The 19,094-nt window shown below is 42.8% G+C and overlaps 1 protein-coding gene across 1 annotated transcript in view; it reads left to right on the plus strand.

The window, feature by feature from the left end:
- LOC108797839 (potassium channel subfamily T member 2-like) overlaps window positions 1–19,094 on the plus strand; it is a 147,594-nt gene that overhangs the window by 6,539 nt on the left and 121,961 nt on the right. The window lies entirely within an intron of this gene.

Raw genomic sequence — 19,094 nt, forward strand, 5'->3', positions numbered from 1 at the left:
TGGGAAATAAAAGTCTCCTGATGCCTTATTAAAGAGAACCTGTCACCTGCACTATGCTATTAAATTGTGATAGCAATAAGTATAAAAGAAAAAAAAGTTAAAAATTGGTTTAATAAAATAAATGTTAAAAAAACTGATAAAGCCCCCTGCACCCACGTACATTCAGAAAGAACGCTTTTCATATGGGGGGCGGGGGGACAAACAAAAAAATGATTTTGCAATATATACAATACATATTAGGTATCTCCGTGCATGTTGGAATGAGAGGAGTCATTCTAGAACCATTATTTACAATTACCTTTAAAATGATGAAATGTAGAGGCTTTTAAAGAGTCGCCCATGCACAATTTTGGTTGCCATTATTGTGTGCTGTTATGCAGACACATGTCATTTTTATGTACTCAGCATTATTATTATACAGGATCTATATGGCGCCAACAGTTTGCGCAGCGCTTTACAATATAAGGAAGACATTACAATCACAATATAATTCAAGACAAGACATAAGGAGGGCCCTGCCCCTGAGGGCTTACAATGTAAAAGGGAGGGGCCAGTGATACATGAGGAGGTAGCTGTGTGGGGACGAATTGTTTGAGAACGTGATGTAACTTTGTTGTTTATATTTTACCAAAATATTCGAGATAATATTGCATGTGTGTGTGTACTAAAATGAAGTGTATTATTTTACTGATAATATAGATTTGATAAACAGTGTGGCGAACATCATGCAACATAAAAAATGCAACTACCATCTTTTGATTTTTTTGGTCTTCTGCTTGCAGAAAATATGTAATGTTTGGGGGGTTTTAAGCAATCCTCGGGCCAAAAATGGGCATTTAAATGTGTGCCAAAGAGAAGGGCTGTGGCAGCGAAAAGGTTTAAATACATTACTCAGCTTTTTTTTTTTTTTATAATATAGAGCAATATTCTAGTAAGATCAAATCCTTGTGTCACTTTTTTTATTCTAACCCTTCTAGCTAAGGAATAAGTGAACCAAAGGGGTTAATAGTATTCCAATAGACTTACAGAACAGGCCAGGATAATTAAGGCTGCTTTGTATTTGTAGCCTTCGCAGACATACAATTAGAGTTTTGTTAACATGGACAAATCGCATCTGAACACAGCTGGTATATACAAGGTGTATCCAGATTGAAGAGTAGCTCCACTATATAGCAGCCGTCCCTTCCTCTAGTCTAGAACATAATGTTCTTTTGCATGAAAAGGAATCTGCCAAACATGTAGTGATAGCAGCTTTATATTCCTCTCTATTACAATATAAGGAAGACATTACAGTCACAATACAATTCAAGACAAGATGGTAAAGAGGGCCTTGCCCCTGAGGGCTTAAAATCTAAAAACGTGCATTGTCTTGTTCCCGGCACTTCTACAGGGCAGGCAAGGGAACTGTATAAGCAATGCACATATGGATGGAGCTCAATCACGGCACAGAAGCCCGGGCTGAGGATCCACTCCAGTTCTCGAAAGATAGGGAGACAGGGTGGATCTTAAAAAAGAAAAAAAAATGTACCCTTTTTTTCGACTGTGTATGTGTGAGAATGTCTGTGAGTGAGTGAGATTGTGTCTGTGGTTGTGTGTGTCTGTCAATGTTTGAGGGCCCGTTCACATTAGTACAGTGCGTTAATCGCATTGTTCAACGCAATCGCACCTAGCGCGCATTCGGGTGTGGCATTCATTTCAATGGCACCTCAAACGCACCTCCCACCCACATTTCGATCGCCCGCACCGAAACGCGTTGTACCGCAATGCCGTACGTTCCATTGCTGTGTGACTTGGGTCACGACTTAATGACCAATGACAAATATGTGTCCTGAGGTTACACAGGTTGAGAACCACTGAGTTGTAGACATCCTGTAAGGACTGTATTCCACTACATAACTTGGTGTCATCTGCAAACACAGAAATTGTACTTTTAATCCCCAATTCTATGTCATTTGTATATAGGTTAAACAGTAAGGGACCCAACACTGAACCTTGGGGAACACCACTAACAACCTCAGACCATTCAGAGTACGAATCATTGATCACCACTCTCTGAATACGGTCTTTAAGCCAGTTTTTTATCCAATTACAGATGGAATGCTCGATACCTACTGACCTTAACTTATACATTAGCCACATGTGGGGAACTGTGTCAAACGCTTTTGCGATGTCCGAGTATACAATATCCACAGCCATTCCTCTGTCCAATTTATTACTCACTTCCTCATAAAAAGAAAGTAGGTTTGTTTGACAACTTCTGTCTTTTGTGAATCCGTGCTGACTATCGCTTAGGACAGGGGCGCCCACTATTTTTCATTTGGAGATCTACTTTTCAAATGATGAGCTCATTGAGATCTACCAAAACGACCTTATGGGCACCACTGGCTTAGGATATTATTTTCAAGCAAAAACAATTGCATGTGATCCTTGATCAAACTTTCAAGTATCTTGCCAACTATTGAGGTTAAACTTACAGGTCTGTAATTACTTGGTAAAGACTTTGATCCCTTTTTAAATCTAGGCACAACATTGGCTTTGCGCCAATCCATCGGTACCAAGCCAGTCGTTAGAAAGTCTCTAAAAATTAGATACAATGGCTTTGAAATTACACAGCTCAATTCTTTGAGGACACGTGGGTGTAAGTCATCTGGCCCAGGTGCTTTATTCACCTTAATTTTGTCTATCTGTTTCTGGACCATATCAATAGTCAGCCATTGTGGTTCGGTAGAGGGTATGGCACTGCTATCCCCATTGTGGACTTGAGTTATATCATGTTCCTTGGTGTGCACTAGGAGTCTTGGTCTTTCCACGTTCCGCTATAATAAAGGGCTTTACATGTAAATAGTACCAAGGTTCCTTTGAATTGTATGTATTATTCATATACTTTTAAATTTTTTTTGAGCATATAGTAGTTCCTTATAATGTTTTGGCCAGGATCAGCCCCTTTAATTTCAGAGTACTGTTGGACCATGTGACAGCTAGATTTTAAAAGGATCTTTGTAGTCATCTTTTCACTCTGGTTACGCATACTATGGAGTAAAGTACCTTCTCCAACTAGTTTTACCCTGTAGTTAGTTTTCACATAGCAGTCACTCTGCAAGTATATACAGTATATTGTGCTGCCTGCCCTTTAGAAAACCACTAGAGGGCTCACTTACTAATCTGTATGTGTATTTTACTTATTTACACCAATAAAAGTATTTTGGACATCGACCTATCCCACCTGTATGAGCTTGTTGGATGTTGAACATTACATTCCAAACCAATGGCCGTAAAAAGGCATTGTGTCCAGACCTCCCCCCTTCATTTTTCTGGGAAGGCTTTTTACAAGATTTTGGAGTGTGGTCCATTCAGCCTAAAGAGAATTTATGAGGTCAGGTAACTATCCCACCCATATGAGCTTGTTGGATGTTGGACATCCCATTCCAAATCCATGGCCCTTAAATATGGCATTGTGTCCAGAACCTCCCCTCCATTTATGGGTGTAACTGCTTCCGCTTTCCTGGGAAGGATTTTCACATGATTTTAGAGTGTGTTTGTTGGAATTTTTGTGCATTTAACCTAAAGTGCATTTCTGAGGTCGGGTAACTATCCCACCTCTATGAGCTTGTTTGACATCCCATTCCAAATCTATGACTATTAATATGGCGTTGTGTTCACAAACCCTCCCCCTTGATTTATAGGTATAACAAGCCCCTCTCTCCAGGGGAATTTTTGGGAATTATGTAGGAATTTTTGTCCATTCAGCTTAAAGGAGAATTATGAGGTGAGTGATTTTCACTCAGCCTCATAATCTGAGCCGACTTGTGACAATGAAACTGTCACAGGTCGGCTCAGTAGATCGGGAAGTGAGCGAACACATACAGTTGTGCTCATAAGTTTACATACCCTGGCAGAATTTATGATTTCCTGGCCATTTTTCAGAGAATATGAATGATAACACGAAAACCTTTCTGTCACTCATGGGTAGTGTTTGGCTGAAGCCATTTATTATCAATCAACTGTGTTTACTCTTTTCCAAACATAATGACAACAGAAACTACCCAAATGACCCTGATGAAAAGTTTACATACCCTGGTGATTTTGGCCTGATAACATGCACACAGGTTGACACAAAGGGGTGTGAATGGCTATAAAAGGGAACCATCCTCACTTGTGATCTGTTTGCATGTAATCAGTGTGTGTGTATAAAAGGCCAATGAGTTTCTGCCCTCCTGACAGACCCTTGCATCCTTCATCCAGTGCTGCACTGACGTGTCTGGATTCTGAGTCATGGGGAAAGCAAAATAATTGTCAAACGACCTGCGGGAAAAGTTAGTTGAACTCTATTGAACAGAAAAGGGATATAAAAAGATATCCAAGGAATTGAGAATGCCAATCAGCAGTGTTCAAACTCTAATCAAGAAGTGGAACATGAGGGGTTCTGTTGAAACCAAACCATGGTCAGCTAAACTGTCAGCCACAACTGCCAGGAAAATTGTTTGTGATGCAAAGAAAAACCCACAAATAACTTCACGTGAAATACAGGACACTCTGAAAACATGTGGTGTGGCTGTTGCAAGATGCACAATAAGGAGGCACTTAAAGAAAGATGGGCTGCATGGTCGAGTCGCCAGAAGAAAGCCATTACTACGCAAATGGCACACAGTATCCCGCTTACAATACCAGGAAGAATGGGCAGCTTTCCCATCAGAGAAGATAAAGAGCCTCATCCACACATACCACAAAAGACTTCAAGCTGTCATTGATGTTAAAGGGGGCAACACACCGTATTAAGAACTGGGGTATGTAAACTTTTGATCAGGGTCATTTGAGTAGTTTCTGTTGTCATGATGATTGAAAAAGAGTAAACACAGTTGTTTGATAATAAATGGCTTCAGCCAAACACTACCCATGAGTGACAGAAAGGTTTTCGTGTTATCATTCATATTCTCTGAAAAATGGCCAGGAAGCCAGCTGTCAATCCCGCAGCTGGGTGGATCCAGACAGTATTGTCGGGATCCGTCCCGACTGCGGCGTCTAAATATACCGCCACTGAGCTTTGGGTCACGGGAGAACGTTAGTTTATGTTCTCCCGTGACCCTTAGGAGAACTATGGGGAAAAGCCCTGACCCCATAGTTCTCCTTTAAAGAACATTTCCGAGGTCTGGAGCTGATGTTGGATGAGAAGACTTGGCTCAAAGTTGGTGTTCCAATTTATCCCAAAGGTGTTCAGTAGGGTTGCAGTCAGGGCTCTATGCAGGCAACTTGAATTCCTCCACACCAAGCTCATCAAACCATGTCTTTATAGACCAGGCTTTATGCAGAGGGGTGCAGTCATGAAGGGGCTTCCCCAAACAGTACAGGAAAGGGTCATCCTCAAACCATTCCCACAAGGTTGGAAGCTCACAATTACTGTCTTAAAATGTCTTTGTATGTTGTAGTATTTACAGTACCCATCACTGGAACATCTGAACTCAGTAATTTAGGCCTTATAGTAGGTTTGATGGTCAGGTGTCTACAAATTTAACTCCATATAGGGATTTAGAGATATCAAAGAATAATGAACCATTTATGTTTTGAAATCAGGTAGGTGGGTTTCTTTAATTCTCACCATGCAAAAAGGGTATTTACTTACAAATCTTTCATTCTTTTGGACAGTGTTACTTTCATGCATTGTCTGGTGACCATTGTCTAAAGTCTCCCTGCCAGTACTCCAGTAGAACTGCTCCCTTCATATTACACCCACTGCTAAGACCTAGTAGGCTGAAGCAGTTCTGCACAGGGCACAGTGTTTTGGTGTGAAGGCAGTGAAATGTTTTAAAGAGAATCTGTCACTTTGCCCATCTAGGACAAAGTGATAGGTTTACTTTATAAGGTACCTGCCACCCACAGATACTCATCTTTACATGCTATCCTGCTGCTCTGTTCCTGAGTTGGGGCCCTCAGAAACATTCTGTGCTTCTTGGTATTGGGAAGCAGGTGACCTTCTACTCTTCTTCCCAGGATGCAGTGAGGAGACCTAAGGTGCTATTTATCGGTTCTGGTGGAAGAGAAGGTCATTTAAACTTAGAAAGGCCTTCCAGTGATGAAGGAGCAGACCGCACTGCAAATAAATACTACAGCCTGCTCCAGGGCACACTTCAGCTTGTGAATGACTAATAAGCAGCAGCACACTAATGAGGTCATTCATGTGTGGTCTCCTCCTGTAAACTGGGTCAAAGGGTTAGATTGACATTGTCATGTAAATAGGTTCAAGGCACTGATCCTTTTTATCCTATTCTGTATTGCTGCACAAGACTGATATTAAAGTGATTCCACTACCTATACTAGTTCATTGCATCCTGTAAAATGTTTTTTTAATGAACATAATTGAGGTAAATTATGCGTTTTTATATTTGTTTTATCCTTTACGCCTTGCGCTTCCAGAGCCGTTTTGGCATTTTGCACATTTTAGGCCTGAAAATGGCTTATTTGGTGTTGGCTGAAATTGTTTTGTCACACAATATTAAGGCGACAGTTTATCAAACCAAAATTTCAGTAAAAAATGCATTCAAATTAATTTTAGTGCACACAAACACAATATAATACCCCAAAATAAAAAACATCAGCTTTCATTGAGTAAATAGATATCAAACATGTCATGCCTAAAACTTGCGTGTACCTTCGGTTCCCAAAATTGTCCATAGGCAAAGGTTTAAAAGCCTTTACGAGTCTTCAATTTGGAGTTATTCGTGAATAATGGCCCTGGAATTATTACACTCCAGCTTCATAGTGATATCTAACATGCAAGACACAAACATAGTATTGCGTACCCAGCGCAAGTGTTTTTGTTTGTATGTGCCTGCAGGTGGGGGCAGGGGGCTTTAAATTTTTTTTTACATTTCTTTTATTTAAATTTAGTGTTTTAAACTTGTTTTTTTTTTGTGCTAGGGGAGCCCGGATCGGAAAGTGCGGTACCTCAATGCCGTGCGTTCCAATGCAGTGTGACTTGGGTCGCGACTTCATGACCAAGGACAAATGTGGGTCCTGAGGTTACACAGGTTGAGAACCACTGCCCTAGATGGAGCAGATGAGTATAGGGGTATTTGATAAATGAACCCCTTAGTGTTTCCAGGTATAGGGAAGCATGTGACCTCCTAAAATGAACTAGACCTGAGCATGGTGGAGGAGGTGATGTCACCGCTCCCTTTATTCCTTACCTAGATTGGTCACTTCTCCTGCCTTCTCCAAACTCTTCACCCTTTTGTGAATAGCCCTGTGGGTATTTTGCTGGCAGCTGCTATGGCCCGAATGGACAAAGCCACTATCTTTCTTTAGATACCCCCCTCCCCCCCACACAGTGGGCCATTCACTAAAAGGTCTGCCGTGAAAAAATAGCTTTCACCCGCAACCCCTCTCCCATTGGGGAAAATCTTATTCACATGTCTTTAATAAATGTAACAATACTGAATCTTCGTGCTTTCTAAAGAATTGACATGAACTGTAATAATAAAAACATGACCAAGCAAATGTAAAATGTAGAAACAGAGAAAATGGAATATGGCATTATTATTTTCTTCATTCCTGTTTTTTTTTTGGGTAACAGAAGAAATGTATTGATTTTTCTGAGGAGAAGGAAGGTCCCTCTGGGCTGCAATTATGTGATACACGTGGAGCACATGTGCTGTTTACAGTTCCAGCTGCGATTACCCAGCACGCCACGGCCTTGAACACAATTGTGCCGTGTATAGGAACATGTTTTGTATTGTATGTGCGACAATTGACACTTTGCTGGTGGAGGTCAAGTGCATATTGTATACGCTATGACAATTATTGGCGTGCTTTTCCTTCAATGGAAAAATAAATTGCTTTTGCAGCTGGGGGAGCGGATTCTGTATAATATTCATAAAAATTATCATAAAAATAAACATTTCGCTGCAACAAAGAGAAAGTGTGCTGTTGGCTGTAACAAATATTTAAGATTGTTGTGGACTATAAGGGTTAAGTGGGACTCATGGTCTCAGTTCTTGGGCCACCCAGAGACTTACAAGGGCGGTCGGATGTGCATGCATGATCCAGCCATCCTCAGGCATTGGTATCGGGTGGATGGTCCATAAACAGGAATGTTCTGCTTCAATCAAGCTGAGAGTGGATGAGAAAGGTAAGAGAATGTGGCTTGAGCTTAAAGTGACTCTATCATAAGAGAAGCATGGGAGCTGCCATTGCAGGCCCTCTTTTTAAAAAGTTAGATGCCTGGGTGTGTCTGACTTCAGTATGTTTCAGTCGCAGTCCCAGAACAAGTCTTCTGTAAATGAGTGTCAGAAAAGTAGACAAAAGAGACAGTTCCGAAGCTAAAAGGCTAAGGACTGAAAGTCATGGAGGGCTTTTTAGGCAATTATAGGACCTTCACAAACTTTTAAAATTGTGTACATGTAGCGCCCATCACCTTCTGTGATGTGTGCCACGAGGCATTTAGTGTTAGCCAGGGCTGTAGACAGCTTGGTTGGATTTGTAGTGGTGATTATGTGGTTATTCCCAGGTGTCCAACCTTGCCTGTACCCCTCTGGGCGGAGTGTGACTCTGTCATATTGTGGGACAGCCAATGGTGGAAACTGTAATGTATGTGCAGTACAGCAGCCAATCACTGGGCTTCTTTCAGCCAGTGATGCCTGCTGGGATAGAGTACATATATTGGTGGGAGCTGCCATGTGCTCTCTCTCTCACAGGGACCAGCCATGGATTAGGGCTGGGTCCTGTTCAGCCTGCCCCCCAGGCTAGGCTGGGGCCTGGGGGTGGAGATGTGCTGGAGTGAGGGAAAAGGTTTCCCTGAGGCTTCCAACAAGGAGGAGGCCTGAGAGACTGAAAGAGGAAGAGAACCAGGACCAGTGCAGGCTCTTGAAGTACCCTGGAACTAAGTGGACTTCAGAGCATGGTCGGTGTCTTTCCTGTGATTGAGGATCTGCATCCATCCTGACTGTCTGTCACATCAGTGGTTATCTGATGTCTCCCAGGTGAATCTACACCAATACTTCTACAAGGTCCGGTGAGTCTGGAGCTTCTGATGGGTACCCCTGGACACATAGAACCCCTACACCCTCTCTCCCAAATAAACTGTTTACTTAGCATCTTACTACTGGAGTGGACATCAGTTTATGGGCACCAGAAGTGGGCGGTTAGTGCTAATGGGTGTGCGGCTGAAGATCATTCCCTAGACCGACTAGAAGTGAACCGGGCACCAGCAGCTCCTCCGGGAGTTATCGCTACATAAAAAATATCATATTTTATTAAAGACAATAAAAATACAAAACATATATGCATATTGGTGCTCAGTCTAAACTTGGGAAGCGTAAACCTCGTATACTCATATACAGAGATGATGACAAGTTATGATCAGTGAGTCCTTAGTTGGAATTAGGGATGCACCGATACCCGTATTTTGGTACAGAGTACGAGTACCGATAATATCTGCTCTTGTTCTGGTGACAGCTAAAAATTTTGGATTGTCCTTCCTTTCACATCAGGCGACAGTGGTCCCCAGGACAAAAAGAGAGAGAGCGCATATCGCTATTGTGACATAGGGGATCTAGCCCGTCACTACTCTATCCAAACCTAAGAAAATACTTTGACTTTCCATACACTTACAGCTCAGAGACTACGGTTGGATTTAATTTCTACAACAATTAGAGATTCAACGGTTGTGGAGATCTGCTTTAAGGGATTAATTAGTATAATTTAATTGAGACAGTAATTATCGCTGAAGAGCTGAGGGCTTATTCCACAGAGACTCTCTGTTCATAAAAAAGAAAACATTTCGGGCTCCCTATATTAAACTTTGTTTTTCATAGCATCCACGGGGAAGCAGTGACTATATTAGGATGAACGTGAAAACAATGGTTGTGTTGTCCATAGCATTGCCATAGCACATTAGACAATACACAGAACAAGTTCCATAGTCTAGTGTCCCTCCATCAATCCTGAGCTGGAATATACTGGGATTATACTATAGCCTCCAGGGTCTGGACTGTGGGACTATAGAGTCATCATGACTTTGCCCAATCATGGCTCTAAATGTGTACTGAGCCCTGATTGGCACAGTCTTGCACCTGACCCACGGTCAGGTGCAAGACTGTAGCCAATTACAGTTTCGGAGGGCCCAGTGCATTGTGGGATGTTCCGCGGTCGAACAGACAGCAAACATCCCGCAATGTTCGGCGTTCAGCGAACGCTAGAACAGAAATGCCATGCAGATATCACTGAAGTGCATTAGACATGAAGAAGCTCAAACTCTGCAGGGCCAGGGTCATGTTGATGTCAGCTCTGTACCAGTCAAAAACCTACAGGGCCATTCGGGCAATCTAGCTGTATGTGTCTGGGCTGTGGGAGGAAACAGGCGGAGAACATACAATTCACTGCAGTGGGACATATGACTTGCTGGACACTGGAATTTTCTTCAAAGGCTGGGGCAGTCCAAAGGGATCTTGGGCAGTTGGCGGGTATGAAAACTGTACATACATGATCTGATGATGACTAGTCGAAGAAGTTTAGCAAGGTCACACTGCTTTCTTTGGGATGTGCAAGTATGTTCTTAAATGTGATTGGCTGCTAAAGCAACACCTCCATATTCCTTTGCACTAGTTTTGTTTAACAAAGTCTGTTAGGAATCAGTTAGGACTGTCATAGCCTTTCTTCATCACGGATACTTTTTGGCCTCTGTGGACATAAGGACGCATACTTGCATGTCCCCATTTTGCCAGCGCATCAGCAATTCCATCGCTTTGCTGTGAGCACCCAACACTTCCAGTTTTTAGCCCTGACATTCGGCCTATCTTTAGCACCTTAAGTGTTCACCAAGATTCTGGTCCCTGTGCTAGCCTTGCTACACTCTTAGAAAATACCATTGTGGCATATGTAGACAGCCTCCTGCTAAGGGCGCAAACCTTGAAGAGGTTCAGCTGTCCAGAATCTTCAGAAGTCAGCACTGAAACAGACTCATTGCTTGGAGTATCCGCGTCTTGTTCTAGAAACAGCTCAAGCCAGAATTTTCCTTAGTGAGGAGAAACATCAAATTCTCTGCTCCCAGACTCGGATTAATTAGTTCAGGAGTTGCCCAACTCTTCGCTTCTGCATGAGAGTTATGGGGCTGATGATGGCCACTTTGGAGGCTGTCCCATTTGCCCAATTTCATGCAAGGCCCCTTTAACAAAACATTCTATCTTTGTGGCAGTCAGTCCAGTCCTTGGACAGACTGATCCATTTAGCACCAAAGGCCAGGTTGTCCCTGGTCTGGTGGCTTAAAAATTCTGCTCTGGAGATGTTTACGTCCTTTCTTTCGATCTCTTTAATATCCTCATGATGAATGTCAACCTGTCAGGCTCAGGAGGAGTCCTAGACACCCTGTCGGTGCAGGGAACATGGTAGTGGAATCTCGTCTCCCAATCAAATTCTGGAACGGAAGGCAGTTTGGTTGTCCCTGCTATGCTGAACATCCCAACTTGGGGGTCATATGATTAGAATTCAGTCTGACAACTCCACAGCAATGGTGTTTGTCAACCACCAGGGAGGAGGAACTAGATGTCTTCCCACTGCCAGAGAAGTATAAAAGATTATGTCCTGAGCAGAACTACACATTCTAACCTTGTCCACTGTTTACATTCCAGGCATGGACAGTAGGCAGGTAGTTTATCTCAGCCGATCCAGGTAGTGCCTGGATCCGGGATAATGGTCCCTTTACCCAAAGGCATTCTAGAACCTGTGTTATAGGTAAGGGACGTGGATCACCTGCTCTCCAGGATCAACAATAAACTAGACAGGTTTGTTTGCCGGTATAGGGATTCTCTGGCAGGAGCAATGGATGTCTTGGTGACTCCATGGGATAAGTACAGTCTGATCTATGCCTTTCCTCCTCTAAAACTCCCTGCTCGACTGTTCTACAGGATATAAATGCCGGGAATCCCAGTGCAATTTGAGCACCGAATTGGCCCAGGCAGATGTACTACTCCAACCTGATCAGACTTATGGTAATTGTTTGGGGGCTCTTCCAGATTGTCTGGACCTGTAATATGTCCATATGTCCTATAATTTGTAATATGCTATGCCACATAACCACAGTAAATTTAAAAAGAAAACAGAAGCAAAGTAAATAAAGACTATGAGTGAAAATTTCCAATGTCCACAATCCAATTGTTAGCTTTTTTATTTAAAACAAACTTAAACAAAACATAGATCTGGAATATAATTGGCTGTTAAGGACAACACTGCCATCCACCACAACCTTAATCAGCCCTTAGGCCATTTGCTTTGGCTGGAAGCCCAGACAGATGCTTCCCTCATGGGCAGGCCATTGTGTCCTTTTATGTTGGCATCCTGCCTAGACAACTGACCTCAGGCAAGGCAGCATGTGTACTACGGGAGGGAAACAGATCACACTATTCAATTAAAAGTTAAGCGTATGTAAACGCTGAAACAAAAATGTTATATATTGCAGCTCACCTATCCTTAGATGTGGTGGCTGCCTTCATTTTCTGTTTTCACCTGGTGATCTGGCCAGAGACACATCTCCTGTCTTAAGATGGCTAAGCAAACTCCACCACTGTATCTATGGAGAAGCAACACAGACAACCTTGGACAGCATCATTGTCAACCTGTGCAAAGGTTAGTGTTATATGGACTAGCAGATTTAGACTTGACATAAGTGACTGACAAATAAAAGCCAACTTCAGCTAAAACCTTTTTAACAGTTACACCAATGGTTTATTTTCTCCTTTGGGTTGAAGGTTTTAACTATATGAATAAAAGGTTACTGCCACTTTTGAAAGACAGGTTTGTTGTTAAATTAAGTTGAAAAAGTATAGACTGGCAGGAGCAACAGGTAAAATAACAATTTTATGGTGGGGATCCAGAAAAACAGACTTGTGTGTTGCTGCAATGCTTTTAACATGTACCATATATGTAATTTTTATTTTGCCCATAGTTACTCTTTAAGTGTACTTTAACACAACCTAATCCTAACAGCTCCTCTTTGACCTCCATATTCTAGCTATACCCCCTTGTGCTTACGTAGATCAGTGGGATGCTTTGGTCCTCTTTCGAGTTGGTGGGATTGCGCAATACACAACTTTTCCATTAAAGTGACACTAAACTCAGGAGTTAAATCTTAAAAATGCATTCAAGTACCCTAACTATTAACAAGAATGTATCTTATTTGTGTATCACTAGGCTGTAGATCCCCAAATCATCTCTGAATTGGTGCTGACACTGTCCCTCCTTCTGGAGGGTGGCTACATGTGTTCCCCATGTTCCCTGTGTGTGTTGTAAAGTAGTCACCGCTCCAAGATCACTTCTGTGATGACTACAATCTCAATACAAATGAATAAACTAAACATAAGATTGTAGTCCATCACGGGAGTAAGCTTGGAGTGGTGACTACTTTACAACACACACAGGGACCATCGAGAACAAAAGTAGCCCCACTCCAGAAGGAAGGACAGTGTCAGCACCAATTCAGAGATGATTGGAGGGTCTACAGCCGAGTGATACACAAATAAGATAAATTTTTGTTAATAGTTAAGGTACTTGATTGTATTTTTAAGATTTAAAGTGACATTAAACCCTCAGATTTTCTAACATAAAATAATACTGTAATGTGTGCCTTACTGTAATCCATGGTTGTTTCCCTTCTCTTTGCTGCTCTTCCTTTTAAATCTGTATCTCTTCTCATGCTGGGCAGAACTTCTGTTTTGCAGCAGAATGCCTTGTCTCCGGAATGGATACATGGTGTCTGTGTGCAGGTTCACAACCTGAGCCAGCACTACAGGGAGAGGCACTCAGCTGCAAAGGGAAGTTCTTCCCCAGCATGAGAAGACATGAGGATTTAAAAGGAAAAGCAGCAAAGAGAAGGGAAACTACCATGGATTACAGTAAGGCACACATTACAGTATTGGTGTATGTTAAACAATCTGAGGGTTTAATGTCACTTTAACTCCTGAGTTTAGTATCACTTTAAGTCCTATAGAGAAGAGGTCTACATGCGCAGTACCAAGTGGCCCAGCCCCGCCAATCCAAAAAGACTATTCTTGGCTGATAAATAACAGCTGCCTTAGTCAAGAACAAGGTACAGATACAAATCTTTTATTAACGCCCAAATAAACCCTTGTGATTTATGACTCTTCTGCAGTCAGGCTGCATAATAAATCTGCTTTTCGTTTACTTTTTACAGCTAAATGCTGCAGCAAGGGTTTTAATACCCGGTGCTGGCTGTATATAGGAGAATCGTAGGGCATTCTCTTATGTAAAACAGTGGCCTGGCTCTTTAGGGATCTGATGCCCCCCCAAAACTGCTCCAATATACATCACTGCTCAGCGAGTGAGAGCAATTTAAAAAAAGAACAGTAGTTTTATTACTGTATGTACAGCTTGACTGCATTACAGTCATTTACTAGAATGGTTTAAGTTGGTTTATATGAGCTTGCATGCCATTACAAATGTTAAGTCCTGCCAAGAAGAAGACACCACAAGACACTCCTGTCATGCCCCTAGTTACGGGGACCATTAGGAATTTACTGTATATGACAAAAATGCTTGGTTAGACTTTTTTCACCATTAATTTTCCTTTATATTTGCTTTTAAAAATATTAAACAAGATAATTATGAGAAATGACAAAGGTTTTAGTCGAATAACACTTTTGATAGTCACATGGAACCTTTTCATAAATATCTGTACTTCAGACCAAGAAAAAGGAAAACTGAGGAGGAAAGAGGGACAGAGGGATTTGGTTCAAATGAGGGACAGCCCCTTCAAGTAAGGAACAGTTGAGAGGAATGATACAGGTTCACTTGAAAAAGTACCCATCATTATTCTAACACATAAGGTTCTATTCACTAAGCTGCTGTAGGCAGTCGAGTGAATGACCGACCTGAAGTGAAGTGAGCCGAACACTGTTCGGCTATTCACTTCAGGCTGGTACGGCTGATTTCAGTGCTAGTTACCTGCTCCCTGGTTAGCAGGTAACCAGGGACGCTGATCTCTCTGCAAGTGGCCGTAGCCAGCCGTAAGATCATGGCTGGCTCCGCCCAGCTGTCAGAAGACGGCAGCCGAGCCGGGGCATATGCGTTCGGCTCGACTGAGCCGCTCGGCCACGTTCGGGAGCTGTACGGGCTTTAGTGAATAGCCCGTACAGCACCCCTTCGGTTCTACTGAACCGAAGGGGTCCTGGGGCCGAAGCTAGCCGAGGGATCGGCCGAAGCTACGGCTAGATCTTTCGGCAGCTTCGTGAATAGACCCCATAGTCAATTACATATATAGGGCTTTATATATACCGTATATATATATATATACCGTATATATCAGCCATAACATCATGACCTCTGGCAGGTGAAGTGCATAGCATTGTTATCTCATTAAAATGGCACCTGGAAGTAGGTGGGATATATTGGGCAGCAAGTAAATATTTTGTCCCTGAAGTTGATGTATTGATCGGCCACGTTCGGGAGCTGTACGGGCTTTAGTGAATAGCCCGTACAGCACCCCTTCGGTTCTACTGAACCGAAGGGGTCCTGGGGCCGAAGCTAGCCGAGGGATCGGCCGAAGCTACGGCTAGATCTTTCGGCAGCTTCGTGAATAGACCCCATAGTCAATTACATATATAGGGCTTTATATATACCGTATATATATATATATACCGTATATATCAGCCATAACATCATGACCTCTGGCAGGTGAAGTGCATAGCATTGTTATCTCATTAAAATGGCACCTGGAAGTAGGTGGGATATATTGGGCAGCAAGTAAATATTTTGTCCCTGAAGTTGATGTATTGGAAGCAAAAAAAATGGCCAAGCGTAAGGATTTGAGTGACTTTGACAAGGGCCAAATTGTGATGGCTAGACGACTGGGTCAGGGCAGCTCCAAAACTGCAGCTCTTGTGGGATGTTCTGCAGGACCAGCCGAAAGTGGTCTAAGAAAGGAAAATCAGTGAACCGGTGACAGGGCCATGGGCGGCCAAGGCTCAGTGATGCACATGTCGAAGGAGATCCCACCTCACAGCTTACAGGACTTAAAGGAGAACTATGAGGTGAGTGCTTTTCACTCACCTCATAGTTCTAGCCGACCTGTGACAATGAGACTGTCACAGGCCGGCTCAGTAGATCGGGAGGTGAGCGAACACATACCGGCGTTTGCTCACCTCTCGATCCTGTCACGGCTCTCTGCCGTGACAGGGGAGGGGCTGGATTCCCCCCTCCCTGCTCCGATCCGCCAGTGCTGACTGGCGGAACGGATAGGGAGGAGGGGGGGGTACAGCTGGCTCTGCCTCTAGATAGGCAGAGCCATCTGTCAGTCACGCAGCTGGGTGGATCCCGGCACAATTGACGGGATCCGCTTCAGCTGCGGCGTCTCAGTATACCGCGAGCAGTATACTGAGCCTAGGGTGACGGGAGGACGCTAGTTTGTGTCCTCCCGTTACCCTAAGGAGAACTATGGGGAAAAGCCTTAACCCCATAGTTCTCCTTTAAAGGATCTGCTCCTGATGACTTGGTGCCAGATACCACAGCATAACTTCAGAGGTCTAGTGCAGTCCATTCCTCGATGGGTCAGGGCTGTTCAGGAGGGAGTGTATGTATATAATATATATATATATACTGTATGTGTGTAAAAATCAATAATATAGTCGTGGATAGATTCAGTGGTGGACAAAGTCAACAAGCGGACCCTGCGCAGAACCTATTTTGACCCCTAAGCTATAAAGATCGATATTTTTCCTTGTTAACCTTTTTTTCAGCAACGAGGATCAATAGCAGCAGACAATCTCAGCCAAACAACAATCATTATGGCAAATTACACATGCGTTATTGCTTAGTAAATTGCCCATTTCAGTGGAAGAAAAAAAAATCTATATTTATGTTTGTTATTTGAGCAATATTAGGGCCTGTGTTGGCGGGCTTTGATGGGAAAATACAACATGCTTTTGACATCAGTTTGAGGCGCTTCTGAAATCATTCGGAATTAATTGCAGGGGCATTTCACCTTCACCTCAGCTGCTTTTGCATTCCCATACACTTGAATGCAGAAAGAATCAGTTCCTGCAGTGAACAGAAGTCCACCGGCAATGGCCCTTTGGAATAATGAATGGAGTCAAAAAAACTAATCTTAGGGTTGTGGCCTAATATGTCATACCATGTAAGCATTTCACAACGCACAGTAACAGCACATTATACTGTATCATGTCATTACAGCAAAAGATGTACATGGTCACAGGATCGTGTGGCATTGTAGTAGCAAATTAAAACAACTAGCAGCAGCACAAATTATACCACACCATGACTGCACATAATATCACTCAACTAGAACATATCAACCTGCGCTAGCATATTATATACATGCAAAGCCATATTATGCTGCAAAAGCAATTTTTCTGAATTAGGAGCATAACATTGTTTCACACCGCAGCAACACAATATATGACAAAGCAGCTCATCGTCAGCCTCCTCATTAATGACCCACCATATCTGCTCCACTTCTCTCCCCTTACATCCGACCAACACAATCCTCTTCAGGTTTTGTTCCCACAAAACACCCTTTGTACAGCCATGTCATATTATGCCACCATTAGCCCCAAGAAGGTACATATGTGTTTAGAGGGAGAAGAGCTCCCTTATGTTGGTGTTTAGTGGGAGAAAAGCTCCCTTACATTAGTGTTTATGGGAAGAAGATCATACTTACATTGGTGTTTACAGGGAGAAAAAAACCCTTACAATGATGTTTAGTTGAGAAGAGCCCCCCTTACATTGGTTTTCAGAGGGGAAAATCCCCTTACATTGATGTTTAGAGGAGAAGAGCTCCCTCACATTAGTATTTAGAGGTAGAAGAGCCCTCTACATTGGGGGTTATAGAGAAAGAATCCCTTACATTGGTTTTTAGAGGTAGAAGAGCCCCCCTTACATTGGTCTTTAGAGGGAGAAGAAGCTCGTACATGTGTGTTTTGTAGAGAAGACTCAATTTACATTTATATTAAATAGGAGAATGGGAGCCCTCTTATATTGGAATATTGTGGAAGATGAACCCCCATCATTGTTGTTTAGAGATGAAGTATCCCCTATATTGGTCTTTAATGGGAGAAGAGCCCCCATATCTGGGTGTTTAAAGGGAGTTGAGCCCCCTATATATATAACTTACTTTTTTAAAGGAGTGGAATCCTCTATACTGTGTATACCCCTGTCTGTGATAGTAGGGTACCCATGTTCTCAGCTACTTAGCTTAAAACTGAACCACAGGCAGATGTAAAGACACAAATTAATGTAGCCATATATATCTTATTAAATCATAAAAGCATTTTTTTAATGCAACTAGTGTAAGTACCTGAATTTGAACTTGTAAAAGCTAATTCTCTGTGCAGCAGCACTTAGAGATGGACAGAGATACAAATCGTTTGCCAAGCAAAACAATTTCATTATATGCATTTCATCTGTTTATTTAGCTGCTGTTTATTTAACCAAAAACTCTTTTTGCAGTGGGGCTGCCTTGCGCTGCAAGTGTTAAATGCCCATTTATGTCTAGGGTACTTGGAAAAAAGACTTACCTGATCCCTGCTCCCATTGACTCCCTCCAGGCTACAAGACTGGCACCCCTTGACCTCTTTTCTCCACCATGTGGTCAGAGGTCCGCTGACATTTTTAAGTACAATGTAGGACCCATAGGTCTGTATTATAGATGAGAATCACGAGTAGGGCCATTCCTATAATGAGGTAGCATGAGGCGGTTGCTTCAGGTGACATCTCATTGGGTCACATGGGGGATGTGGCAGGTGTGGTCTATGGTGGGCTATGCAAGGTCTGTGGTGGGCTCCACAAGGTCTAAGCTGGGCTATGCTGGGTCTATGGTGTACTATGCGGGTCTGTGGTGGGCTCTGCAATGTCGCAGGTGAGCTATGCGGGGTTTATGGTGGGCTATGCGTGGCCTGTGCTGGGCTATGCAGGGTTTGTGGTGGGCTCTACAAGGTCTCAGGTGGGCTATGCAGGGTCTATGGTGGGCTTCATAAGGTCTCAGGTGGGCTATGCGGAGTAACAAGAGATAATTTACTGCGCACCTGAGACCCTGGCTTCCCTGCTACTCTACTAACTCAATCTGTCAGAAGATGATG

Source organism: Nanorana parkeri, unplaced genomic scaffold, assembly GCF_000935625.1.
Source record: "Nanorana parkeri isolate BGI_ZX_2015 unplaced genomic scaffold, ASM93562v1 scaffold1350, whole genome shotgun sequence".
NCBI classification, from domain to species: domain Eukaryota; kingdom Metazoa; phylum Chordata; class Amphibia; order Anura; family Dicroglossidae; genus Nanorana; species Nanorana parkeri.